Here is a 12,761-nt window from a genome sequence, read left to right on the forward strand (position 1 = left end):
TTTTCAAATTATATAAAACTGTAGAGATTACTTAGAAAATACTATTATCTTCTCTTTAATAAATCTGACTGTTTACAAGTTTATATTACTGTGCTGTAAACTTCATAGGAAGTGTTGGCCTCTGTCACATTCAATGCACACAAAGCAAGACCTCTGAAGGCATGGCAGAAGCTAACATTAAAGAACTATTTACAAGAAGCTTTTCAAATTATATAAAACTGTAGAGATTACTTAGAAAATACTATTATCTTCTCTTTAATAAATCTGACTGTTTACAAGTTTATATTACTGTGCTGTAAACTTCATAGGAAGTGTTGGCCTCTGTCACATTCAATGCACACAAAGCAAGACCTCTGAAGGCATGGCAGAAGCTAACATTAAAGAACTATTTACAAGAAGCAGATGGACACCCCCACTTAAGAAACAATGAACTTGGTGAACTTCAAGTTTCTGCTCCGGACAGAATGCTATTTTAGTTTTATTTATTTTATTTAGGAGGGAGGAAATAGTTATTCTGCTGATCCTTTAGTCCCTGGCCAACAGTTTTAAGGGTTGAAACAGGTAGCCTTCTGTAGCACTATGTTCTTATGTTTGTGCTGGGGCAAAGATAGCTATTTGCTATTGTTTGAGGCCATTTTTTTGTTTAACATCTTTTTAATCCTCATGGCTGCAACAAAATGTGTGTTGCTCCCCATGCTTGTCAACACTGCATGACTTGACAGGAACGACTGCATTGGAAAAAGCCTAATTTTTCCTAGTGAAGCCTAAGGGTGTGTAAGACCTAGCCGATCTGAAAGGACAGCACTCCAACATGCTGCTCATGTTAATGGTGGTGGAACGTTGCTAGCCCAGCAGATACCCTGTGCTAGTAGGCCCTGGTCATTCCCTTCGGTATCCTGTTTCCATGGACTGAAACAGGCAAGTGGTATTTGTTAACATTATTTTACTCAACTCTCACACAAGAAAGAACCCAGTCCCTGTTAGCTTGACTCAGTGCCTTGCCTTTCAAAATTTTTTTGGCCTGTAAGTCTACATCTCAAATTCATGTATAAATAGATACGAGGGACAGCAGTGGTAGCTGAGGAGTTGGTGAGATGGGGAAGAGAAAGAAACCCAAAAACCATAATCACAGTCTACAACTATGAAAGGGCTCAAAGCCACTTGTCTGAAGGTGGCCACTTTTATTAGTTTCAATGTTATAATTGCTCTAGCCAAAATGCAGTTGCTCTTCCTTGGGGCAACTTCAGGATGTGGAAGCAAATCTTTGGCTATTTCTCTGTCTTATGTAAGGATGCTTTCAGAAGTGGTAGCGTGCTTTCATTGAAAAACAAACCAAAACGTTCTAAACTTTTCAGTTACAGAAGACAACAAATGTTTTGAAGCAGGGTAGAACTCATTCGCGTTGGAGGCAGAGAGAAGGGTCAAGACAGCATCTCCTATATTCAGAAACGTTCCTAATCACCATGGCCAGTGGCACTAGAATTGCTATTCAGACTGTGTGCTCATTAGCACCTTGGCAGCTTGCTAGTTCACTAGAACTGGCAATAGAAACAAGTGATTTATATTAATAAACAGCAGGGAAAAAAACCACATCCTCACAATTGCTAGATGTTTTTCAGTTTCTCAAAAAAGCTCAGCTGAACAACTTGTACCTTCTAATTTCAGTGCTCTATGCAAGCATCTTTGTATTGATCCCCATGAAGCAGAGGACGTTAGAATAAAAACATTGCCCGTATTCTTACAGTGGTGGTCTGCTCCCTGTCTGTAGGAAGGCTGCATGGCTTTTCTAATCCGCTGTGAGAAGTCAGTGACAGAATCTAGATTTGAATCTAAATGATCCCGAGCTCCTCCTTCAAGTGGAGTCGTGAATGATATCCCGAATACAGCACTAGAAACATTAGGTAGTTTGGTTTCATCAACAGGTTCTGGCGAGAAAGTTAAGACAAAACTGGCAGTACCTTGCCATCACATTCTGGCCACAGACATAAATGAAAAAAAAGCTGCTTCAAGAACTATGGCTCTGCTCTGGTGCAAAATGCAGAGATTCTGTAATCCCAGATAAAAGCTATAAACATGTTGCTCTTTTCCCTAGTAATACCCTGAATGCAGACGTTTCTGCATATATATGTGTGTGGATACATAAATATTTTTACATGCATACGTACACACACAGAGATATATATAAATAGGCAATGGTCCTGAGTTGTGATGACCAAGCATACAGAATTACACAGCCCTTTGGAAGTTTGGTGAAGCTGAAGGAAGGAAACCGAAATGCAGTGCAAAATTCATACATATCACCCACGTTATCACTGAAGAGTGGTCAGATGGATGCTTGGCTGGAGCAGTGCGAGGCCGCCTTCGGCTCCCCCGACCTGTACCATGTCCTGGGCATGCGCCGGCAGGCCTCGCCCCAGGAGATCCGCCGCGGCTATCACCGCGCCTCGCTCTGCATCCACCCCGACCGCGCCGAGCCCGCCACCAAGGAGGAGGCGACGTGGCGGTTCCAGATCCTGGGCAAGGCGTACGCCGTCCTGAGCAGCGTGGAGCAGCGCGCCGTGTACGATGAGGAGGGCTGGGTGGACGAGGAGGGCGAGGCGCTGAGCGGCGAGCGGGACTGGCACGACTACTGGCGGGAAGGTCACTGTGAAAGATATCGCAAAAAGAGGACAAGGGACACAGCCTGATGGTATCCTCTTAACGTTGTTGTTGCACTCTCAGCTATGCAGTGGGGAATCCCAAGCCTTGTCCCTCGCAAGACATTACAGCGGGATTTCAGAAGAGTGAGTGGTGGTTAGTCTGCTCCGTAGCAGACAGCAGGAAACACCGGAGCTGTTTGATCTGGTTCTTGGCAGTGTGGCCTTTGAGTACAAGAGCAGCACAAGATACTCTTTGTGGAGACCCAGCACTTCCGGCTAAGGCTAAGAGGCAATAGGAGTCCGTAGGAGGCACTGGATTCAGAGAAGGAAACTGCAGTGTCAAAGGGTCACCCCATGCTCTTCCGTGGTGACACTGTGTTCTGGCCCTTATGGTAGCCACAGGCTTCCTCCTCAAACCCTGAGATTGGACAGGGCTGACAACCAAGTCCTGGGGCTGGAGCCAGAGAAGAAGCACAGGGATTTAGAAGTAAGTGCCAAGGACGAATAAATGAAAAATTAAAGCTCACCCTTCTGAGAAATGCCCCACAGGCATCTCACAATGACTTCTTGCCATAAGAAGGACTTACTGGAAGCAAGGAGCTGTTAACACAAATAAAAGATACCATTAATAACACAACATCTAACAAGTGACAAATGCACCTTCTTCTTCCCAGACACTTGAGTCCTTGGAGGTCCTGCTCTCTCCTACAGAGATCAAGGCTCAGAGGCTTTTGTTTAAGGAATAATTTTTGAAGAGGAGACCATTTTCTAGAGATTTCATGGCCAGCTACCACAGCAGTTCAGGTGATCCATTTTCAAGCAATGGCCCACTTTTCATGGTATGCTTTAACTTTGGGGTTGGAAGGTTAAGGTTTCGATTTTTTAACATTTTTAAAGGTTTTTCATTTGAATTGGGAGGCAGCTTGCGTGCAATGGCACCCTTGCCAGCAGCACAACAGCTGTTAATTGTATTCTGCAGAGTTTGTCATGTGGTGACACAAGATGTGGAACTGAAAAGCAAAGGGCTGGAACAGCACAGGCGTATAATCATAAGGGGGGGATGTTACAATCAAGCCCTATACATTCCATTTTGGAATGGACAAAATTATCTTTTTAGACTGATAAAAGACTTGGTAAAATGAATTGCAGGAGTTAAGCCAAGAGTTTACTAAGTTAGTAAAGCATCTCCATGTACATATAGGTTTATTTGCATTTATCCAGAATTGTCCTGTTATAATGGATCACAGAATGGATTACTCAGTATATAATTAGCATCTATCTTTTATAAATGGTAGGGAAAAAGTGAGCTCTTCCCTTCTGTTGTAATCCACATGGGGTGGATGCAGTAGGGGCAACATCTTATCAAGTGCTTCAGCCCTCAGCCAAAGGGACATTCTGTATGAAGATCCTATTTAGACACCACAAAGGTTCAGTTTGTGAAAACTGTTGCAGCACAGAACTTTGTCCTCACCATGTCATGAAAGTAGCACCCTGTGCACACTTAGTCAGGGTCCCAGGAAGGTGGGAGATGGAAGAGGAAGGGACATATCCAGGTGTTTATGCTGAGTGACTAAAAATCTGTTCTGCTGGAAAATTGTGTCCTACAGCTCTTAGGCACCCAGCTTGTCCATCTGCCAATCCTGATACGTATGGGATTTTACTAAGAGCACACCAGTGCAGTCATGGAATTCACTTACAGGAGAGCTGCCTAAATGTTCCTACCGGATCGGGGCAATTCCCATGGAAAGCAATGGCCGTCAGTACGGACGGCTGTAACTGAGCTCAGTCCTGCAAACGCCTTGTGTCAGACCTGCCTCCAAAAGCCACCTTGTTATGCAGCCATGCTCCTGTTCTGCACCTTACATGCCCTTCTCTTGTTCTAGCTTTGGAATTGGTGGGTTTGCCTGGTGAGGAGAACTGGGAAACTCCTCTGACTTAACCATTGCTTCCTTTTTTTTTAAACTTTTCTGTTTGGGTGATTTCTGAGAGCAAAATGGGGCCAGATGTCTATGCAAGGCACCCCATATATAATGAGCATATCCTTACCCATTTCCTTTGTTCTGTCAGGAGTGCCTGTCTGTCTAGGATACCAGCATTCTGCATCGTATTCATTATTTCTTTTCCTGTCAGACACTGCTGTGATAAAGCATGAGTTTAGAATTCCTTTCACCTGTTCATGGTGATCAGAAGTAATTACTGTAACTCCTTGATGGCCAATGAGGGTTAATTCAGGGACATCAGCTGGAAAACTGAAGCTATAAAAGCTCATTTTTAATCGCTCTCCTGAAAATTCTCTCCAAAAGTCCCTTACTTTTGGTTGTGCGCTCAGTTAGTAAACCCACACTGATTAAAAAAAAAAAAAAAAAAAGTAACAATGAATACAAGTAATGTCAAAGATGTTTCACAGGCTATGAGTAAGATTACAAGTCATTAGTTACAATAGAGTCCTTGTCAGTGAAGATCAGGATTTGCAGACAGTTATCACACAGTGATTAACATCTTCTGTACTGAGAACAGAAAATATTTGTACCTATAAAAAAAAATTGATGTCTTAATTATAACCACTGTATTACACTGGCTGGCCACATGTAGTTTTACTAAAACATAAAAAATAACTTGGCACGTATAATACATACGTGTTCTTAACCATAACTGTTAAAAGAAATACCATGTTGGCTTCCTAAAGGCAATACTCTTGGTCAGCAATATTTGTGTCCATATGACAAGCAAGGAGTGACCTCTTCAGGAAACAGTGATATTTTAACTAACTCCTGTTTGACAGAGATATCCTTACAGGGCATGATGGCACCTGGGATAATTAAAAAAAAAAAGAAAATACCCATAAAAAAGCAGTGTTCTTGAGGATTAGGTAAATCCTGCTTTAGCATTCAGATTAAAACCCCCCACTAAATTCATGAAAGACATTTGAAAAATGGCATTTACAACTGGAATTCACGACTAGAGCCTCCGGTGTTGTAAACTACCATAGAGCCACTGAAATCTGAGCAGTTCCACCAGTCTGCAGCAAATAAGGATCTGGATCATGATGTTTATGCACAAAGCTTGTAGAAGGTGCAAACTGCAGGAAAACATAAATGCAAACTCATAAACTGGGAAGGTATTGAACCACAGGATCAGATTTTTTTTATTATTATTCCAATTACTTTCTGGAAGCCACAATGAGAAACAGAGTAATAGGCAGGAATAGAGTAACAGGAACAGAGGGCTGAAAGCAAAAAATGAGAATTATACTCAGAAGTGGCAAGTATTTCCTCTGTGAGCTCCCTAAATGTTCCTTGCTTATCAAACCATAAATTAAATTGGACAATAACAGCTACCCACAGAGCGCTTAGTCACTACTGTTTTGTGAGATACATTGAAAACCATCAACAGAATCTGCAACAGAAGGCAAGTTATATCTTATGGTTCAAATTCTACAGCTATAATAAATCAGTAAGTAATAAATTTAAATGTATCACACTTTTTTGCATTATCAGCGTGACAGTAAAAGAAGGAAGCTTTTTTGATAACACAAAGGTTGCTGATGGACTTGTGCTATGATAAGAAACATCATAACCAAACTTCAGAGAAGGAAAATCTTGGTCAGTTGCCACGAGAAAATGTAAAAATAAGGCTTTAAAAACTTTTCTTATTGTTTGTTCTGTTATTATACCAGGATAAAAGAAATCTTTACTAGTATGTTGCGCAAGTGAATGCATAGTTCATGGTAGCATCCTTGACTGAAGGCTGCAGTATAGCTGAATATATCCAAGGCCATTTGCTATTTGGAGGAAGAAAGAGAAGCATCGTCATCCACATTTTCCAGAACAGAGGTAATTTTACAAGTTTTAATAGACTTGGATTTTAGAGGTCTGTTTCCTACAAGAGCTGCTTTTTTATTGCCATTTTCTCAGAGTAAAGAAAGAAAGCATTACTTTGAGCCCAAGGATTCCTGCTCAGTCTCTTCGAATTCTACAACAAAGACCACCACCACCATCCCCCTAGTTTCAAAAACACTTCTTGTCTAAATTCTGTGTTCCACAAAAACCTTTACAAAATCCCTGTAAAAATGCAGTTGGTTATGCTGAGAGAGGACAGTATTAAAAATCTACAATGGTATTTTACTAGTTTGTCAAAAATATCTACTTTTCTCCCTTCTGACAGTAAATGACTTGTCTGGTTGTTGTAAACCTTGGACAGGTGTCTAGGATGGGATGAAAGTGGGAATTCATCAATTTGGGCATAATCATCTTCTGTACATAACAAAAAAGATGAAAAAGCCTTGTTTTTTGTATTTCTAGGAATGGTCTCATTATTTCCACTAGTATGGGACTACCTGTTTGGCAAAATTAAGCTTGTGCTTAAAAGTATTGCTGGATCAACACCTAAAAGTTGTAACTTTTACCAGGTTGTTTACTTTTGCAGATCACTGCTTATAGACCAATCCTTTTACAACAGAGGTCCTACATATCTTATAGGAAATGACACCATTGAAGTGGCATTCCAGGCAGTTTAAATTGCATACGTAACACAGGAAAGTTAATACATTTTACAAGTCCCTAGAAATTCTTTAAAAGAGATCACTCTTCAGGGTTGATGTTTTCAAGCCCATTCTTAATGTTTGTTGGTTAAGAAAATGTGTCTAAGTATTTGCTAAATAAGGATGAGATTAGTTTATAAAAGCTTCCATGAAATGACCTGAAAACAAATGGAAAAGCTGTGATGTTCCTTTTTCTATATTGTAAAGCTTTCACATCCAGTTCTTATTAGCTGTATTGCATGTTCATCCTGTCGTTAGTCAGGAAAGGAATGCCATAGGTTTATATCTCATTCTCAGTTAAGGCAAAGTATTTTTGTGGCAGATTTTAATAACGTTCAAAATGCTGAGATATGCTTTCTGGTAGGGATTTGGGAAGCTCAGAGAAGCCCCAAGAGAGTCAGCAACAGGCAGTGGGTAAGTGAGGCACCCAGAATGCAATTTTTTTATATGTCTAAGACTTTCACGACATGCTGGGTAAAATGTATTTCTTCATGCACGCCCCACTAGCAACTCAAAACGTATGTTCAATTCCGTGAATAAATGAAACACTGATACCTACAAAGATGAACAAGAGTACTAACTGTAGAAAATTTAATGGATTTGAGTGACTCTCTTAAATAGTAAATAAAAATTTGAATAAAAGGTATAATTGCCTATTTACTGGATAGACTAGAGTAACTTCTGTATTGTCATTCTGGTCTGCTGAGTACATAATATGCTTTAAAAAAGCTTAATTACATGCTTAGCTGATAGACGAATAGCTCCAGTGGGAGTAATTTTGCTCTATTAAGAATGAATAAATATGTATTTACCCAAGATGGAGCCTTCCTAGTCTCCTGAATGAAAGGTAAGAATTGTTGTTTTCTACCCAAACATGAAAGAATGATAATTAAAAGAAACCCCAAAACAGGAAAAAGGTAAATAAAGTATTTTTATCTACTAGAATAACTACATAAAAATAAATACATCAAAAAGATTTCACAAACAATAAAGCATTAAGGTAACACCTTTCAAGTCTCTTTATTTATAGTGTTCCAGCTATAGATAGCCACAGGTGGGAAGGAAACGCCCCTTACATCTTTAAAGAGCCAATAGCTGTATATTAATTTCCCTCCTTGCAGGACAAATGATGCTACAGAGAATTCATAGGTCTGCCCTCTGTGAGGCATAGAGGTTCTGTGGGGCTTGGCAGACATCAAGAGAGACTGTCTTTCCAGGTGCTCTGACCCCATATCAGCCTGTTCAGCACACACAGGGGTGCACCCAACCTCTCTGAATGGGCTAGAGAAACGCTCCGATTCCTCTGTATCCCAAGACAGTTGGGGACCGTAAGTCAAATTCAACACTCTTGTCTAGATGGGGCTAACTTCAGAGTCAGATCGTGTTGGTCAGGCTTTGTACAGTCAAGTTTCAAGTCTTCCCAAGGATGGAGTTTCCAGGGATGGAGACACTCGGCAACCTCGGCCAGTCTGTAAATGCCATAATTGTGATCTTTTTACCTTAAGGTTGGAAATTCCCTTGTTGTGATTTGCGAACGTTGCCTCCCGTCCTTTTGCTGTGCACCTCCATCCATTCTGGGCCTGTCTCTTCTATAAACACCAGAAGATAGATGAAGAAGGCAGTTGGTCCCCTGGCCACCCTGAAGCCATCTCTTCTCCAGGCTGAACAAACCAAGTTCCCTCAGCCCCTCTGTGCATATCATGTACACCAGCCCCTTAGTGTCCTTGTGGACTGTCCCCAGACTTGCCCCGGTGTGTTGGGCTTTCTCTTGCCAGTCCTCCAGCTGGGGTCTTAAATGAGCTGCATGCAGGGGAAGCATCACTTCTCTCAACCTGCTGGTTGCACTCATTGGTCCCAGTATGCATTGCTACAAGGGTGCACTGCTGCTCACATCTGACCTGCCAGCCACCAGCACCCCCAGCTCCTTTGCTGCAAAGCTGCCTCCTGACCAGTCAGTTCTGCTTCACCGGATTGTTCAGTCCCAGGTGAAAGACCTCATTTGTCTTGGTTGAACTTCAGCGGGATTTTTTCAGCCCCTTTCTCCAGCCTGTTGAGGTGTCTCCGCATGCAGCTCTGCCCCCTGCCTTGTCTGTCACTTACACTCAATTTGGTGTTATCACAGAGCTGAGTTCTTTCACACCACCCAGGTCACAGGTGGAGATGTCGAACACTGGGGCTCAGTACTCAACCCTGAGGAACGCTGACCCTTATCAGCTGCTAGCTCGATGTTGAACCCCTGGGTACTATTATTTGAGCCCAATATTCTTGTCAGCTTTTCACCCAATTTACACTCCACACACCCAGAACGTATTCTTCAAATTGTGTATAAGGATGAGAAATTATAAATGTTTTTTTGCACTTCATCACTCTGTATTTATTCCATGAATTCATACAGATGCTGAATGGGAAGAGAGAGAAAGAAATGATCCTTGTAGCAATCCGTAATTGCAGAATGCAGCTTCCCATCCTCCCTATGCATTCAGTACATTTTTCTATTTACGTTGACACCCTTGGACATATGTCATTTTTCTGATGAAAACTTACAGCACTGCATGACCAAGGGTGTAAATTCCTGCACAGAAGGTCAGGAAGATGAAAAAGGCCCTCCACCATCATCAGGAAGGCATGCAGTAAGATCTTTTAATCCATCTTCTGGTCCACAATTAGATTGTGCCAAATCTTACATTTAGACAATACAAGGACTGTATCTGCAGCTGGCTTTTGACTGTTTTCCCCCCAGAGTTTGCTATGGAATGGCATGTACAATACTGGCAGTAGTTGGTTAGAGGAAATGGATGGAGGATTGGCTTCTCGGCTTGCATGCGACCTGTTGAGAATTTGAAGTTGAAAGTCCTCTTTTCTTGTTTTGGTGAAGAATTGCAAGCAGCTTGGGAATATCCTCATAATTCAGAAAGGGAGTGGGCTGGATTCACATCTCAAGGATCAAGACTCATTAGGGAAGGCTGGTATCTCTTAAGGACAACAATATGCTAAAGTGAGATAGAGATGGCCTAATTGATTGCCTGTGCAGGAAGCACAGATCCATGCTGCAGACAGAAGCTTGCTGGATGTGTGTATCCCTCTGCCTCTAATGGGGTGGAATAATAGTTTAAGGTAACAAAGCTTGGTCCAAGCCAGGGTGGATATCATAGAATCATAGAATCATAGAATGGTTTGGGTTGGAAGGGACCTTAAAGATGTTCCAACCCTCCTGCCATGGGCAGGAACACCTTCCACTAGACCAGGTTGCTCAAAGCCTCATCCAGCCTGGCCTTGAACACTTCCAGGGATGGGACATCCACAGCTTCTCTGGGCAACTTGTTCCAGTGCTTCACCACCCTCTCCGGGAAGAACTTCTTCCTGACATCCAATCTAAACCTCCCCACTGTCAATTTAAACCCATTACCCCGTGTCCTGTCGCTACAGGCCCTTGTAAAAAGTCCCCTCCCTGCTTCCTTGTAGGTCCCAGATATCTGCTGTCTGTTTTGCCTGATAATCCTTGAAGGACCTTTTGTGTCGGGATTTGTCTGAATTTCTTTTTGAACCTCTGGGAAAGCTCATGTCCCTCACAGCCTCCAGTGGTAAGGGATTCCACACCTGAGCTATGTGTTGTGTAAGAAGGTGACTCCTTTTGTTTGCTTTGAGCCTGTTGTTTTTATGATTCATTTGATGCCCCTTTGTCCTTATGCTGGGAAGCAGTGAATAATCATTATCTGTTGTTTACCTATGCATTGTCATGACTTTATAGATATCATAAAGGTCATTTATCTTCCAGGGTGAAGAGTTCTAGTCTGCTTAATCTCTTCTTGTGTGGAAGCCCCACACCTTAATCATCTGTGTTACCCTTTGCCATAACTTCTCTAATAGTACTGTATTTCTTGAGATGGGGGGATGAAGGTGATGCATCCTACTGAGGATGCAGCTACCATCTACATCTATACAGCAGCCTAGTGGTGTTTGTTCTTTTGTTCTCTGTTCTATTTGCTTTTTTGACCGCTGCCAAACTTGGAGCTGACATTTTCATAGAACCATTTATTATAATTCCAAGATCTCTTTTCTGAATGGTAATTGCTAGTTCAGAGCCCATCGTTCTGTATACAAAGTAAGGGTTGTTTTTCCTCTTGTGAATCACCTCACAAACACTGAAATTCATATGCCGTTTTGTTCACCCACCATTCTTCAGAGACCCTTCTGCAGCCTGTCACAGTTGTCATTTTTCTTTTCCTTTGACCATTGCCCTGAAAAATTTAGTATCATCTGACAGTGCACTCTCTACTCATTTTTAGATCATTTAGGGTTATAATAGACAGCATAGGTCCTAACACCAACTTTTGCAACCTCTCCCCTTTTGCAGAAACGTTGTTTGTTCCTACCTTTTGTTTCCTGCCTTTTGTAAAGTACTAAGCCATGGGAGGACTTTCTCCTTTCAGTCCTTAGCAACTGAGTCTCTTGAAGAGCTTCCTGCTTGGGGAGGAGGAGGAAATCTTTCTGAAAGCTTTCTGAAGATGAAGCAGACCACGACTCTGCGATCCTTGTTGGTGTGCTCAGTCCGCTCAATCCACTTTAGAGGACTCACGCGGATTTGTGAGTCATGACTTGTCTCTACAAAAAAATAATGTGATCTTCCCCAATGTCATATGTAGTGCATTTATACACTCAGTTCTTTAGCGCAGCTTCTGTCAGTTTGCCCTAAGCTGACATCAGGCCTACAGGTCTTCATTTGCCAGTATAAAAGGAGGAAACATGAAAAACGACACTGCTAAAAGCTGTTGGGGAAAAAAAGGGGCCATGTTTTGTTTTCTGCTCTGACTCATCTCCGCTAAGTTCTCTGTCCAAGTAGATACACTGCCTGCTATAATGTATGGTAGGGTCCCACAGTAGCTGCTCTCCCTTTACAGTGATAAACTAAGATGCATTCAATGAGAAGAATGAGGAAGCTCCTCATACAAGGACATACCTGAGCTTGGAGTCCTCATGCAGATCCTAACCTGCACTGTCATGAACAAAAGTTTTGCACGTGCAAAGACTGATTAAAAAAATCCCACCAGTAAAGACCTCAGAATTGTTCTGGTTATTTATGGACACAGCTATGTATTAATGTTTACTGAAGCACAACTTAATATATCTTTTCCACAGTCCCTCAGTATTTTAAAAAGGTAAATAGTAGTTTTATAGGATACTTGGAGCTTTATGCATGCCATATGGCAATAAGGTTACCATGGAGACTTCTTATCCTTGAATACTGGTGTAATTAATGTAGAAGGATTCAACTCCTTTTATCTGCATGAGAGTTACAAGACAGTCTCCTCTTTTTTTGTCTACTTTTTTTCCTAGTGAATATGCATGCTTTGTGTAACAGAGCAAGGCATGTAAATATGCAGTCTCCTGGCCTCTGAAACAATGCAGAAAATATAGAAACACAGTGTTCACTGCTGCAAGCAAAGACTGAGATTACAGCCTGTGTGAAAAATGCCCCAGTAACAACACAATAGTGGCTACTTGCAGTAGGATGCATACAAAGCAGGAGGAAAGCTGGAAACGTGATGAATCACAAAATGACAAATGGCAGCTTCCCCCCCCCC

The 12,761-nt window shown here is 41.8% G+C and overlaps 1 pseudogene; it reads left to right on the forward strand.

Moving 5' to 3' along the window:
• Positions 1-2,327: 2,327 nt before the first annotated feature.
• On the forward strand, positions 2,328-2,787 carry LOC104516686 (annotated as a pseudogene).
• The last annotated feature ends 9,974 nt before the right edge of the window (positions 2,788-12,761 follow it).

Source organism: Eurypyga helias, unplaced genomic scaffold, assembly GCF_000690775.1.
Source record: "Eurypyga helias isolate BGI_N326 unplaced genomic scaffold, ASM69077v1 scaffold10941, whole genome shotgun sequence".
Classification (NCBI taxonomy): Eukaryota; Metazoa; Chordata; class Aves; order Eurypygiformes; family Eurypygidae; genus Eurypyga; species Eurypyga helias.